The sequence below is a fragment of the Myotis yumanensis genome, unplaced genomic scaffold (genome assembly GCF_028538775.1).
Source record: "Myotis yumanensis isolate MYYU_CA2020_CCGP unplaced genomic scaffold, mMyoYum1.0.hap1 SCAF_5, whole genome shotgun sequence".
In the NCBI taxonomy this organism is placed as follows: Eukaryota; Metazoa; Chordata; class Mammalia; order Chiroptera; family Vespertilionidae; genus Myotis; species Myotis yumanensis.
In genome coordinates, this window is record NW_027223756.1 from 78,092,280 (window position 1) to 78,106,400 (window position 14,121).

General features: G+C 53.9%; 1 pseudogene; it reads left to right on the forward strand.

The window, feature by feature from the left end:
* The first annotated feature begins 1,303 nt into the window (after nt 1–1,303).
* LOC139010816 (large ribosomal subunit protein eL32-like) lies at nt 1,304–1,720 on the forward strand (annotated as a pseudogene).
* Nucleotides 1,721–14,121: the final 12,401 nt, after the last annotated feature.

Genomic DNA, 14,121 nt, shown 5'->3' on the forward strand with positions numbered 1-14,121 from the left:
CCGGGCGGGACTCTGAGACCCGCGTCCAGCCCCGCAAACAGCGGCCCCCCTCCCCCGGGGGAAAGCACAAGCGAGAAAAACAAGGAAGCACATACCTACCTGGTGGCCGCCGTGGAGCCGCTGGGCGGGAGGGAGCGGTGCTCGGCCCGGATGGTCTTTCTGGGGACGCGAGCTGCGGCTGGAGGACCGGGAGGAGGCAGCCTGCCAGGGCTGCAGGGACGCATCCCCCGGGAAAAGGGGTGATAGCACAGGCAAAGGCCCAGAGGAGGGGAGGGGGTGCTGGGCAGACCCACGCTCACCCCGACTCTGGGCTTCAGGCTTCTCTGAAAATGGCAGAGTCGGGGCCGTTTTTAAATGAGATGGCACATGAACAGTCCTCGGCCTGGCCTGGCACGCAGTCCGTTCCCAGAGACGGGAGCTGGTGTTCTGACGGCCACCGCCAGCGGCCCGGGCTGTCTCCCCTCTCGGACGATGGGCTCCTAGAAAGCAGAGGTCCCAGTGAGAATGGAAGTGGAATCTCTGCCATCAGGCCAGTTCTCTGAGGACAGGGGCTCCACCCGCCACCGCAGACCTCAGACATCCAGTGAGCATTCCTCACACTCACCTGGGAAGTGGGCTATTTTTATTCCATCTTGCATATAAGAAACCTCAGGGTCATTCACTAAGTCCATCAACAAATATGTATTGAGCGAGTGCCTACTGTGGACCAGACACCGCTCTAGGCAGTGAGGCTCAGAAGGGAACAAAACAGCCCAGCCTGCGTGGCTCAGTGATTGAGCTTGGACCTATGAACCAGGGGGTCATGGTTCGATTCCCCGTCACAGCACATGCCTAGGTTTCGGGCTTGGTCCCCAGTAGGGGATGTGCAGGAGGCAGCCAATCAATGGTTCTCTCTCATTATGGATGTTTCTATCTCGCTCTCCCTCTCCCTTCCTCTCTGAAATCAATAAAAATTTTTTTTTTAAAAAAGAAGGGAACTAAACAGAGGGAAAACTCTTGCCCTGCGTTAATGTCTGCACCCATGTCCGTAGGTGAGTGAAAGCATACAAAAGTGTTTATCAAACTTAAAAATATCACTTTCCAGCCAACAAATTTATTGAGCATCTACTATACGCCAGACATCCTTCAGGCACCAGGAATACAAGGGTGAGTGAAGGAGAACAGACTGTGGCCTTGTCTGACAAGATCACGACTTGATAATTAGGGAATTATTTATGTGCACAAAGAAAGTTTAGGGAGCAGTGATAGAAGCAGACAAGAGACCCCTCTCTTCCTCGGTGCTGCCTATGGAGGTGGCAGCCATCTCCTACTCGGCACCATGGCTGCCCTCAGACCCCTCAGTGAAACCCAAGATTGTCAAAAAGAGGACCAAGAAGTTCACCCGGCACCAGTCACACCGATATGTCAAAATTAAGCGGAACTGGCGGAAACCCAGAGGCATTGACAATAGGGTGCGTAGAAGATTCAAGGGCCAGGTCTCGATGCCCAGCATTGGTTATGGGAGCAACAAGAAAACAAAGCACATGCGGCCCAGTGGCTTCCGGAAGTTTCTGGAAGTTCAGGAGCTTGAAGTGCTGCTGATGTGCAACAGATCTTACTGTGCTGAGATGCTCACAACGTCTCCTCAAAGAACCGCAAAGCCACTGTGGAAAGAGCAGCCCAGCTGGCCCTCAGAGTCACCGATCCCAATGCCAGGCTGTGCAGCAAAGAAAATGAATAGACAGGTTGTGTACACATTGTGTTAATAAAATCATAAAATTCTGCAAAAAAAAAAAAAAAGTAGACAAGAGAGAACCTACTTATCTGGGGTATCTGGGGGAGGCCTCTTTGAGGAGGTTAACATTGGAGAAGAGACCTGAAGGATGAAAATGGAAAGCCATGGGAGGGGAGGGAAAGAGACATCCTGAAAGTGTCTGTGTGTTGAAGGGAGTATTCCATGGCTCCCTATTGCCATCAAAGTAAAATCCAAATTCCTCCTTCTTCCCACAAAGCCCTGCACAAACCTCCTCTCTGTCTTCCCCTCCCTGATTCCAACTCTCTTCACCCTCACCCTCACTCACTGGCCACCTCACTTTTCCTCCAGCCACATTGGCCTCCTCACTGTTCCTCCAACTCACCAGGCACAGTCCTGCCTCAGGCCTTGGAACTGACTAGTCCCTCTACCGGGAACACTGTTCCCTTGTTTCTCATCATTCAAGTCTCAGCTCAAATGTCACCTCCACCCCTGCTGGCCACCCATTTAAGAGGCATTTACCTGCTATTTTCAAACACTGCATCCTATTCTCTCTCTTTCTAGGTCCTAACAGAGTTTGTTTTGTTTTTGGCATGATCATGTTTCTTCCTGGATTGTTCTAGTCATTACTTGTCTCCCCCTAGTACCAGGCTGTGTGGGGACAAAGCCTGTCTTGGTCCCTGCAGAGCTGGCACACAGTAAATGCTCAATAAATGAACAGGCAGAGGGGTGAGAAGAAACAGCTGATGTAGCTAACGGCAGCTATCACTGGCCACACTCCTGGAAATACTAAGAAAAAGGGAGTTTCAAGATTCCACAATGGTTGGGGTGTGGGTGGGGGCGGGGGTCTGTGAAGTCCTCATTGTAAAACTTTTCCAGGCATCCTTTCCTCCTCCTGCCTCCATGTTCTCCTAACTACTTCCACGAGGATGGCTCCAAGCTCTGGCTCCATCTCTAATCCCTACCCTGAGACCCAGCCACGAACCCCAGGTCTACATACCAAACATCTTCCCCAGACCTGTTAGGCCCCACAGCCCACCCCGATCCCCCAAGACAGAGCGTTAGCCTAGCCTCTTTTAAAATATATATAGTTCAGAGAGGAAGGGAGAGAGAAATAGAAGCATCAATCATGCAAGAGAATCATTGATCGCTTGCTTCCTGCACATCCCACACTGGGGATCGAGCCAGCAACCCGGGCATGTGCCTTGATGGGGAATCAAACCCGAACCATGACCTCCTGGTTCATAGGTCAACGCTCAACTGCTGAGCCACACTGGCTGGGCTAGCCTAGCCTCTTCTCTCCCCATCACCTGCCATGCAACCCTGCTCCCCATCTCCACAGCCTCCTGCCTGCATCAGCCCTTCATCCTCTCCCATTGGAGCTCAAGCCAGCTCCCTGCTCCGAGCAGCCTTCACTCTTGTCACCTTCCATTTGAGCCTGCCCTCCTTCACTTAAAACCCTCCCATGGTTTCCTGTTGACCTTGGGACAAATTCCCAGATCTTCGGGTTAGCATGGATGGCCTTCACCTCCTGGCCTGGCACAGCTTCACCTCCCGCCACCACTTCACACACTCCCTCTGCTCCAGCTACTCCAGCCAGATTACTTAGTCTTTGTTCTTTCCCACCTCTGGGCCTTTGCTTATCTCTTCCTTGAATTCCCTCAGATCTTTTTCTGCCTGAACAAAACCCATTCCTTCAAGGCCTAGCCCAAAAGGCCTCTCCTCCCGAAGGCATCTTTTCCCCCACATACACATTGAACACAGACTGTCTAAAGTTGGTAGTAAGTGGATAGTTACTCTATAACCACCTCCTCATGATAGATTCTGGGGCCCTAGAAAGGGCCCAGCCCCAGGCTTTGCCAAGAGAATTCCCAGGGTGGATTGGGGGTGGGGTGGGGGGGTGGCGTGGAGAGAGAGCTGAGGACACACTCCAGGGCCCACATAGTTGATACCAGGACAGAGGAGCAGACCCAGGGCCCAAGGGACCCAGAGTTAGAACAGAGTCTGTGCCTAGTGGGTCCACAGGGGGCTTCCTGGAGGAGGGGACCTTTACCCACCAGTCTTTAGATCTCTCAGCCAGGCACACTCCACAGGGGAGGATAAATACAGATTTGTGGATTGTCTGAGAAGCCACAAGACCACACACCAGGAAGAGACTTTTTTTTTTTTTTTTTTTGCTTTAAGCAGTAGCATCCCTAGCTTGGGAGCAGTTTAGAGAGTTTGGGGAGACTCAGCTGAGAGCAGTCTGTGAGATGGGGGGAACCCTAGGCAGCCTGTTACTCCATAACTTGCCGAAATCCCACATCCAGCCAGAGCAGGAGGCTGGGAAAGGCCTCGCCATGTGTGAGTTACAGCCTGAGTAGTGTAGCATGACCTTCTCATTTCCCCAGCTAACTCTTTACCATGGTGATGGTGATTGACGGTGGGGGGGGGGGGGGGGGGGATTCAAGCTCCACTTCTCTGGGCCTCAGTTTCCCCATCTGCAAAATCCAGGAAGAAGTTGCAAAATGAGGGAAGGGGCTTAGCTTCCACTATCTCCCCCCCTCACTATTCAGAAGGGCTCAGCCCTGGTTTCTGGCTGGATTTTAGGATGAGGATGTGTGTGTGTGTGTGTGTGTCACTGTACAGAAAGGCTCAGCTCAGGGACCTGGCTGGGTTTTGATGGTGTGTGTGTGTGTGTGTGTGGTGTGTGGTATGTGGTATGTGTTTTAAAGGAAAAAGCTAAGAAGCAGCGGTGGGACCCCGGATTGCTCAGACCACCTTAAATCAGCCTCACAGCCTGGGCTACTGTGGAAATTCCTTTCTCTGCGGTGGTTGGCTGGGCGCGCCAGCCAATCCGCTCGCGGTGCTCCCACATGGGTCCGTGACGACACAGTGGGGCTGGCGAATGGGGATCGGGGAACTAGCAACCAATGGCAGGAGGCACTAAGATTGGCGGGGCCAATCGCAAGGCGGCGAGGCACTCCCAGCAGGGTGTGAAGAGTGTGGCTCCCCCTCCCTGGAAGCGGAGACCCTCGCGAATGCCTAACCTGGCGGGGGAGGAGGGGGAGGAGGCTGGATTAGTACCCTAAAGCACTGAAGGAGCCACCCCCTGAGCCTGACAGGCCTCCTTGAAAAGCAAGAGCCCCTCATTTAACAACTTCTTGGAAAAGCCCGGCCAGCTGACGGGGCCAGCTGGGCGCCTTTCGCCCTATTTCACCGGTAGGTAAACTGAGGTAGACGTTAAGTCGCGCTAGACCCCTCAGGGAAGAGCTGAGACTATCACGGAAGACTCAAGGCTTTTAACACCGCTCAATTTTTGTCCCCAGGTCAGATGGATGGATTTATAGGCGGGGGTGTTGGGGGGGGGCGGTTGTCGCGTGTTCCCGTGCCTCAGTTTCCCCGAGCGCGAACGGAGGAGAGACCGGGAGCAGGGTTTCTTGAAAAGACTACGATCCCCAGAAACGCCCGCGCGGCGCCCTCCCGGGCTGTCAATCAAAGTAACGTGGGTACCTCTGCGGCCCACGCTCTCCCGCCCGCTTCCAGCTCCTGCCAGCTCCCGCTCCCTCCCCGCCGGCTCTGGGCCCGGCGCGGTATAATTACAGCCCATTGATCCGACCCGGGCCGGGAAAGCGGCTCCCTCGGGGAGGCCAAGCCTTTGGCTTCCGACATCGCCAACCTCTGCCTACCGCCCTCCCAGCAGAGCTGCTGGGCCACCAGCCAGGCCTGTCCCCTCTCGCCGGCTAGGGCTCCTGGGTGACCTCAGAGCCTCCATTCCCTGCCAAGGTTGGCGGAGCCCCCACCCCCTGGAAAATCACAAACGTGGTTCCTTCCATCCAGAAATATGGGGAGTCCCCTCGCCATGTTCTAGCGCCCACTGCTTCATGCGACCTTGAGATTCTTGAGGGCCTCTCTCTGGGCCTCAGTTTACTTACTATTGTTCCACAAGACTTATTCATGAAAACCAGTGTTTTTTTGTTTTTTTCTGTCCACCTGTGAGTAGCCAGGCCTAGACTATGCTGGGGACTCAAGAAGGGTCCCCAAGTTGGGGGAAGTTGGGGGAGACCAAGCGGAACCCTCTCAGGCCCCTGTGGCCAGGCCGGGGTAGAAGGAGGGACCAGGGGTGGGCATGGTGGGGAGCTCATCTAGGAGTGAGGTCCCTGCTTGGGAAGTTGGAAAGGCTTCCTAGATGTCAGGTGGGGGTGCTTATACGGGGGTTCTGCAGAATGCATAGAATGTCTCATCTAAGCAGTGCATTTATATTACCCTAACCCAGCGATTTTTAACCAGTGTGCCGCAATAATTTTTAAAACATGCAATAACACTTGACTATTTAATCAGGGACACTGATCCCTTTTCCCTTAGATTGTCAAATTTAAAAATGATAACAGCTGCCCTAGCCAGTATGGCTTAGTGGATAGAGCATCGGCCTGCAGACCAAAGGGTCCTGGGTTTGATTCTTCTATTCCTGTCAAGGGCATGTGCCTTGGTTGCAGGCTCCTCCCTGGCCTGGGCCCTGGTTGGGGCTCGTGCAGGAGGCAACCAATCAATGTGTTTTTCTCACATTGATGTTTCGCTCTGTCTTTCCCTCTTCCACTCTCCCTAAAAAAAAAAAAAAAAAAAAAATCCTTGGGTGAGGATTAACAAAAATGATAATAGGCAATACAATAGCCATCCAGTGTGAATGAAGCAAAATTATATCTATTTTTTTGTTAGATTGGCAAAAAATATATTTTTTAGTGTGCCAAAAAATTTTAGTAATTAGTTTATGTGTGCCATGAGATTAAAAAGGTTGAAAATCGCTGCCCTAACCCAAAGTGGACAGAGGAAAGATGGGGCAACTTTAAGTCCCTCTTGGGTTGAGGAGCCATGAACTCCTGGCTTTGCTGGGTAGACCTGTGAACCTTACCTGGCTGAGAAGTGGGGGGAGGTGGATATACCCACGGACTATGGGCCCCTCTGCCTACTTTCACCAGGGTTTGTAAAGTCTCCATAGGCTCAGTGGCAGGAAGCACTCCAGCCTCTCCCTGGGCAAGAACTGGGCAGCTCAGGGGAGAAGAGAGTGACAAGGAGCCCAGTATGTACCCTGGCCGGAGGAAATGAGGTTGATAACTACAAATAAGTTCAGGCCTATAAAATACTTAATACAATTCATAGTAAATGTTTGGTAAGGGGGTAGCCATTTGAACTCCCCAAAGGGGCCCTTCTCTCCCACCCTGACCTCACACCCCACCACTGGGGTAGACACTCATTCTTCATTCCTCCTACATCTTTGACCAACCATTAAAATGTGAATCAGAGCCCTAACCGGTTTGGCTCAGTGGATAGAGCGTCGGCCTGCAGACTGAAGGGTCCCAGGTTCGATTCCAGTCAAGGGCATGTACCTTGGTTGCGGGCACATCCCCAGTAGGGGGTGTGCAGGAGGCAGCTGATCGATGTTTCTCTCTCATCGATGTTTCTCTCTATCCCTCTCCCTTCCTCTCTGTAAAATATCAATAAAATATATTTTTTAAAAAATGCGAATCAGATACCATCCTGCCCTCTGCTTAAGAACCTTCCATAGGTCCTTGTCACTCTCAGAATAAAATGCCAACTCCCCACCACTATCTACAAGATCTGACCCTGCCCCTCCCTACTCTTACCTCCTCCGTCTCCCCTTCACTCACTCTCCTCTAGCCACATGGGCCTCCTCCATCTTCCAACACACCAGGTCCTGCCTCAGGGCCTTTGTGCTGTTGTTTCCTTTGCCTGGACAATGGTTTCTTTTCCTTCCAGTTTTGGATCAAACACCACATCCTACTGAGGCCTGGCCTAGCCAGCCTGTGGCTACAGTAGCCCAGACCTCTCTGCCTGATCAGCCTCTCATTTCATTTCCTTCACAAGCCTCATGCCTTTCTGAACACTTACTATGTATTTGCTTGTGTGTTTATGGTCTTCCCAGGCCCCACACAGGGCCTGCCCCTTGTGTATCCAGGGAGGATAAAGGGGCAAGCCCAGAGAGGAGTAGAGCCTCACCTAGGTCTCCAGGGCTCCTGAAAACCTGCCCAGTGCCAACCCAGCCTACTGGGGTCCTCTGCAATCTCAGGTCACACTATCCTGATGGCCTGGCTGCTCTGTCACTGTGATTCTATAAATCGGAGGTCCTGATTGGAAACTTCATCCTATTGCTATAGGATCAAATAACTCAATAGATGAACCAGGTTTAGCTATTATTGTGTATATGTGTGTGTGTGTGTGTGTGTGTGTGTGAGAGAGAGAGAGAGAGAGAGAGTGAGCGGGGGGAGAGGGAGGTAGGTATGGGGCGGGGGGGGAGGGGAGCAAGGCTGGAGCTGGCATCAAAAGGCATCCCCTGTTTTTATTTTTTAACTAGAGGCCTGGTGCATGAATTCGTGCATGGGTGGGGTCCGGTCGGCGGCCTGATTGGGGCGATGGGCCTGGCCGGGGGGAGGGGCCACAGGCGGTTGGCCAGTTGGCCCGGCCCCCTGGTTGAATTCCCAGTCAAGGGGACAATTTGCATATTAGCCTTTTATTATATAGAATATGTTTTTATTTAAAAAATAAATATATTTTTATTGATTTCAGAGAGAGGGAGAGGGAGAGCGATAGAAACATTGATGATGAGAGAGAAACATTGATTGGCCACTTCCTACTGGGGATCCAGTCGGAAACCCAGGCATGTGCCCTGACCAGGAATTGAACCTCCACCTCAGGGGAGACACGCAACCAACTGAACCACACCGGCTGGACACATCCCCTGGGTAGCCATGTGCGAAGGTTTCTGTGGCTTAGTCTCCAGGCCAGGGTGGCGATGCCTCCGTCGGTGCACGGGACAGTGCTGGAGCCACAGCCCTGCTGATGTGGGGCTTCCTCTCTGGGGAACTTGGCTGTTGGGTACACACGACAAAGCTGGACACATCCTCTCATTCTGTCTTCATTACTTTACATTCCATCACCTCCCTGCCCCTGAGGGTGTCAAATTTCTGACGCCCTGGGGGCATCCTGGTCAGAGCTTCTATTCCAGACCCCTCACCATCCATGCCCCCTCCATCCCAAGTCCGGGCTTCACCCTCTGTACCCTTTGACCTGGCATCCTCTTGCCTGACCCCAGACCGGCCCAGCCACCTGTAGGCACTGCACAGGTGTAGGTGGAACAAACCCGGGAGCCCAATATGAATCTTACTCCTCCGGTTTCTGGTTTGTGCCGAGACCTTTCATCCTCTTGGGCCTCAGCTTGCTCAGCTAGAGAAGAGGGCCCAGCTAGCTAGCCCTGGATAATGGCATCTGCAGCTGTTCTTATTCTGGAGCTAGCTGGTTTATTCCCTTGACCTTGTGTGGGATCACGAGGCCTTGCAAAATAGGGTCGGAGGGCCTGCAACTGAGTGCTCAGTCCTGCCTCCAGCTTTGGTTTTGGTAGTTCCCTCTGCCTGGAACTCCCACCCGGAAGCCATCTCCCCTGCAAGGCAGGCTCCTGTCATCCAGGGCTCAGCTCAACTGTCACCTCCTCCGAGGGGCCTCCTCCCGTCCCTGTCATTCTGTCTGCTGCTCCTGCTGGATTTTTCTTCTGGCACTTGACTGTTCTCTGGAATGATCTTATTTACTAATTTGTTTGTTGTCTGCCTTCCCCACCACCCAGTGGGTTCCATGAGGGTTGAGAGGGCCTAAGTCAGGGTCTCTGGGCACCCAACTCCGTGACTGGCATACTGCAGGCAGGTGTCATTTGGCCTGGCTTGGGGTGGGGTGGGGTAGGGGGGCAAAGGCCAGAGAGGCCTAGGGACCTGTTCAAGGTCACAGCCCTGCGCTGTTTGCTGTGGGGGAGGGGGACACTCTGTGGCCACCGTTCCGGGGCCTGGGACCACCCCCTCCCCTAGTCCCACGCCTGGCCTGGCAAAATGCCAGATGGCTGGCCTCCTCCTCCTCCTCCCCTGAAGCCCCTACTGCCTCTGCCACCTGGGAACCCACCATTACCCACACAGCCTGGCCCAACTTATAACCCAACACGCTGGGGTCAGGCCCAGCAGGGGACCGGGAGCCGGGAGCTCGGCTCTGGGAGGCGGAGATGGAGTGGGGCAAGGGGAGGAGGAAACAGAATGGGCGAAGCTCCAGGAGGCTGAGGGGGAGGGCGGGGGAGGGTCAAGGGCAGCGGAGGGGCGGGCTTCCAGGCCTGGCAGTCGCCCAGCAACAGGGCTCAGGGGGCCTGGTGGCTGGAGAGGCTGGGAGGAGGAGGCAGCGGGGGTGGGGGAGTGGGGACACATTAGATCAGGTGAGAGGCTGGGGGGGGGGGTGAGACGCGGGATGACAGGTGGAGGGGCACAGAGCGGGGACACACAGAGCGGGGACACAAGGGGAGAGTAGGAGGGAGAGATAGAGGGAGGAGAAATCTAAGAAAGACCTTGAAGGACAGAGGGAGAATTAGATCAGAGAGAGAGAGAAAGAACACACACAAACCTACAGAGGCAGAGACTCAGAGACACCCAGAGGCAGAGAGGTGGAGATATAGTCAGAGCTCGGTGGAGACCTGGGGAGAGATCCTCAGAGGGGCAACCTGGGCAGTGAGTAGGGAGTTGGGGTGCATGCAGCTCCCTCCTGCAGCTCCAAATGCCAGCAAACATCGAAATACCCACAGCCTCTTCCCGAGCCCCTGCATCTGTCTCTACTTCAGCCTGACTCTAGTCCCCAGAAGAGCTTGCTCATGCACCCTCTGGGTGTGTCCTTCCCCTGCTTAAACACCTCCCATGGCTCTCAGAAGCCCCAGCTCCCCTCAGTCCCCCCCCCCGCCGCACCCCCCCCACGCGTGCACACACACCCGCCCCCCTGCAGGGCAGGCCCAGACCCAACCATCTCACTTCAACCATGCCCTCACTTTCTCCCTCACTGAACACGTGTGTGCCATGGAAGATTCTAAGCTAAGTCCCGGGGATCCACGAGTGACCAAAAGGGACCAAATCTCTATGGTCACAGAAGGAACATATCAGAGTAGTGTGGGGCGTGCAGGAGGCAGCCCATCAATGATTCTCATCATTGAGTCTATCTCTCTCTTCCTCTCAAAGAGGAAGGAAGAGGGCGAGAGAGAGAAATATCAATGATGAGAATCATTGATTGCACGCCCCACACTGGGGATCAAGCCCGAAACCTGGCCATATGCTCTGACCAGGAATTGAACTGTGACCTCCTGGTTCATAGGTTGATGCTCAACCACTGAGCCAGGCCACTGGGCACTTTCTAATTATTTTGGTCTCCAGTCAAGGGCAGGAGACTCAGCTGTGGCCTGCCTTGTTTTATGACTTTGATGAGTCCTGCCCTTCCTGGGGTCTCAGTTTGGCCCTCTGCACAATGGGGAGAGAGATCTTATCATCAAGGTCTCTAATTTCACCAGCACTGCAGTATAGCTCCTTTTTGTTTCTCCTCCAAGCCCATGTTCTCAAGCCAAAAACACCCAGATAACTTGGGAAAGAGGAAGGCCACGTAAATATTCAGGCAGCAGAGGTACCTGGCCGGCCTGGACTGTGAATGTTTAATGCAGCGGTTCTCAACCTGTGGGTCGTGACCCCTTTGGGGGTCGAAAGATCCTTTCACAGAGGTCACCTAAATACATCCTGCATATCAGATATTTACATTACGATTCATAACAGTAGCAAAATTACAGTTATGAAGTAGCAACGAAAATAATTTTATGGTTGGGGGTCACCACAACATGAGGAACTGTATTAAAGGGTCGCGGCGTTAGGAAGGTTGAGAACCCACTGGTTTAATGTGTCACATCCTAATTACAGTTCATACTCTGAGGGTGTTTTTCTCCAGGGCCGGGCAATCCAGCGGTCCTACCAGGAGAAGGAGATGGGCCTGGCTCTGGGGAGCTTGGGTGCTCTCAGTCTCTCCACCCCCATCCCCCTCCCCCCCCACACCCAACCCCCTCCGTCCCACGTGCAGGAGTGAGTGGAGTGTCTGTCGGGACAGGGCAACTGGGACTTGTGGGATTCTCCAATACTAAGGCCATTAGAACCATTGCACGGACGGGTAAATCGAGGCACAGAGAGAGCTGGGTACCCTCACACCCTTGATGCACTCAGGTCCCTTGCTGGAAAGACCCTTAAAGCGTGAGGAGGCAGGGAGAGCGGAGGGGTCAGATAGGAGAGGGGCCTTCCAGAGGGATTCCCAGAGGTGACGGGGTCTCAGACGGGGGGGGGGGGGGGGGGGGGGGGGGGGGGGGGGGGGGCGGGGGGGGGGGAAGGGGCTGGCGGGGGGAAGCTGGGCAGTTATAAAGGATGAGTTCACCCCAGTCCCCCGGTGCTCCTCTCCCCTAAAGTCCCGCGCCCCAGGGAGCTGGGAGCATTGCTCCCCCTCCCCCCCTTCCCCCTGAACTCCCTCCCGGAGTTTCTCCGCCCCTCCCCCTCCTTTCTCCTCCCCCTCCCTTCCCTCTCCCATCCCCTCTCTTCTCTCCAGCCCCCTCTTCCTCACTTCTCCTCCCCGCTTTTTCCCCTACCCCCCTTACCCTCCATCCCCTTCCCCTCCCCCTCCACCCCTTTCCCTTTTCTCCCTCCTCTCTCCTGCATCCCTGCTTAACCCCCACCTCCTCCTCTATTCTCTTCCCTCCCCCCTCTCCCTCCTCCTCCAGTCCCCAGCCCCTCCGCCTCTCCTACCGCCCCCTCCTCCCCTTTCTCCCGCCTCATTAGGCGCGGGCCGCGGCGCGGGGCCCATTAGCGGATCAATTAGCCGAGGTCGCCGGTGGCGCGTCGTTAAGCGCGGGAGGCCTCGGCGGGGAGGAAGCTCCGGAGATGGCACCTCCTCTTGCCCGGCCTTCCCGGCGGAGATCACGCACCACCCCACCCCCGCCCCGGCGGCCTCCCGGATCCTCCCTAAACCCACAGGGGACCCGCCCCGCAGGCGGGATGGGGGGCGATGGGGGGCTCCGAGGCCGAGAGGGAGACCCGAGGTCACAGATCTGTCCTTAGTTCAGCAGGACCCCACCTTCCTCGGAGAAGACCCTTGGGTGGGGGCTGTCGGGTTTGTGCCCCCCCCCCCCAACACACACACACAGGGCTCCTCATCAGCCAGCAGCATCAGGGATAATATCACCGACAGCTTTCTGCTAATTCTCCCCACATTTCCCAGAAACTGGAATCAGACAAGTGACTTCATGCCTCAAATCACTACTTAGGGTAGGAGGGGGTACAAACCCAGATCTGCCCTCAATACATTTGCTAACATGTATTGCATTGCTTCTATGTGCACATTTTTTTTAAAAAAAAATGCTGACAGTCTCCATCCTTCTTCTGCTTTGTTCTCTATCAACAAGCCTTCTGATGCATTTTGTATTTCCCTTATTTGTTTATTCCACCCAGGAGGGCCAGGATATGTGTCTGTTTTGTTCCCTGCGTTGTCTCTGGGGCTCATAGTTGGGTCTCTAAATGAATGGATGACTGGCCAGGCTCTGCTCTAAGCACTTTTCAAGGTGGGGGGAGGTTAGGGGGAGGCCTGCAGGAAAGTAACTTCCGGGAGTCTTGGAGGATTACAATGCTGCGGAGGGGAAGAAAGATAACATTGTTCCAGGCAGAGGGAACAGCATGTGCAAAGGTCTCTAGAAGAGGAACAGCAAGATGTTTCAACCTGGCTGCAGTTTGCTGAAGAAGACTGATTGCAAGGCCTGCCAAGTGGGACTAGGTGAAAAACGTAGAATGTATTTTGAGGGCTATGGAGGCCAAAGATAATCTATTCTTTTAAGTCATTGTTTTAAATTGTGAAATATAACACACAAAAGAGCAAACGGATTGTAAGTGAACAATTCGATGAATTATCTCAAAGTGAACATAGGTAACCACCCCCCAAGTTAAACAAAACATGACCAGTGTTGTTAGAAATCCCCTTCACTCTTACCTCCCCTCAAGGGGATAACCAGATGAAGTCACTTGGACCTGCTTTTGTTCTTTATATAGAGGGAATCACACCATGCTTTTTTTGTACCCAGCTTCTTTTGTTCAGCACTATGTATGAGAGCTGCATGGTGTTGAGTGTAGCAATAGCACATTTTTCATGGCTGTGTAACATTCCACAACACAACTATGTCACAACTTTTGTGTTCTGCTGTTACTGAACATCTGGTAATTTCCAGTTTGGGGCAATGATGACTCACCTCCAGGATTCTGAACACCCTGGTCTCTTTTGGCAGACTCAAGTGGCATGTCTGTTGGGGGATGGGTCTAACAGGGGCACTGCTGGGTGCCAAACAGCCTTCCAAAATAGATGTAACAATTTACACTCCCCAAGTGTGATTGGTGGTTTTCAACACGAGGATGAATAGTAAGCAGTGAGTTACCCTATCACACTGGTGTTCTTCAGAGGGGCTTTGGCTACAGTGAGAGAGGTGGGCCCAGCAGGAGGCTGGTGTGACTACCCAGTCTCCTCTGGCCTCTCAG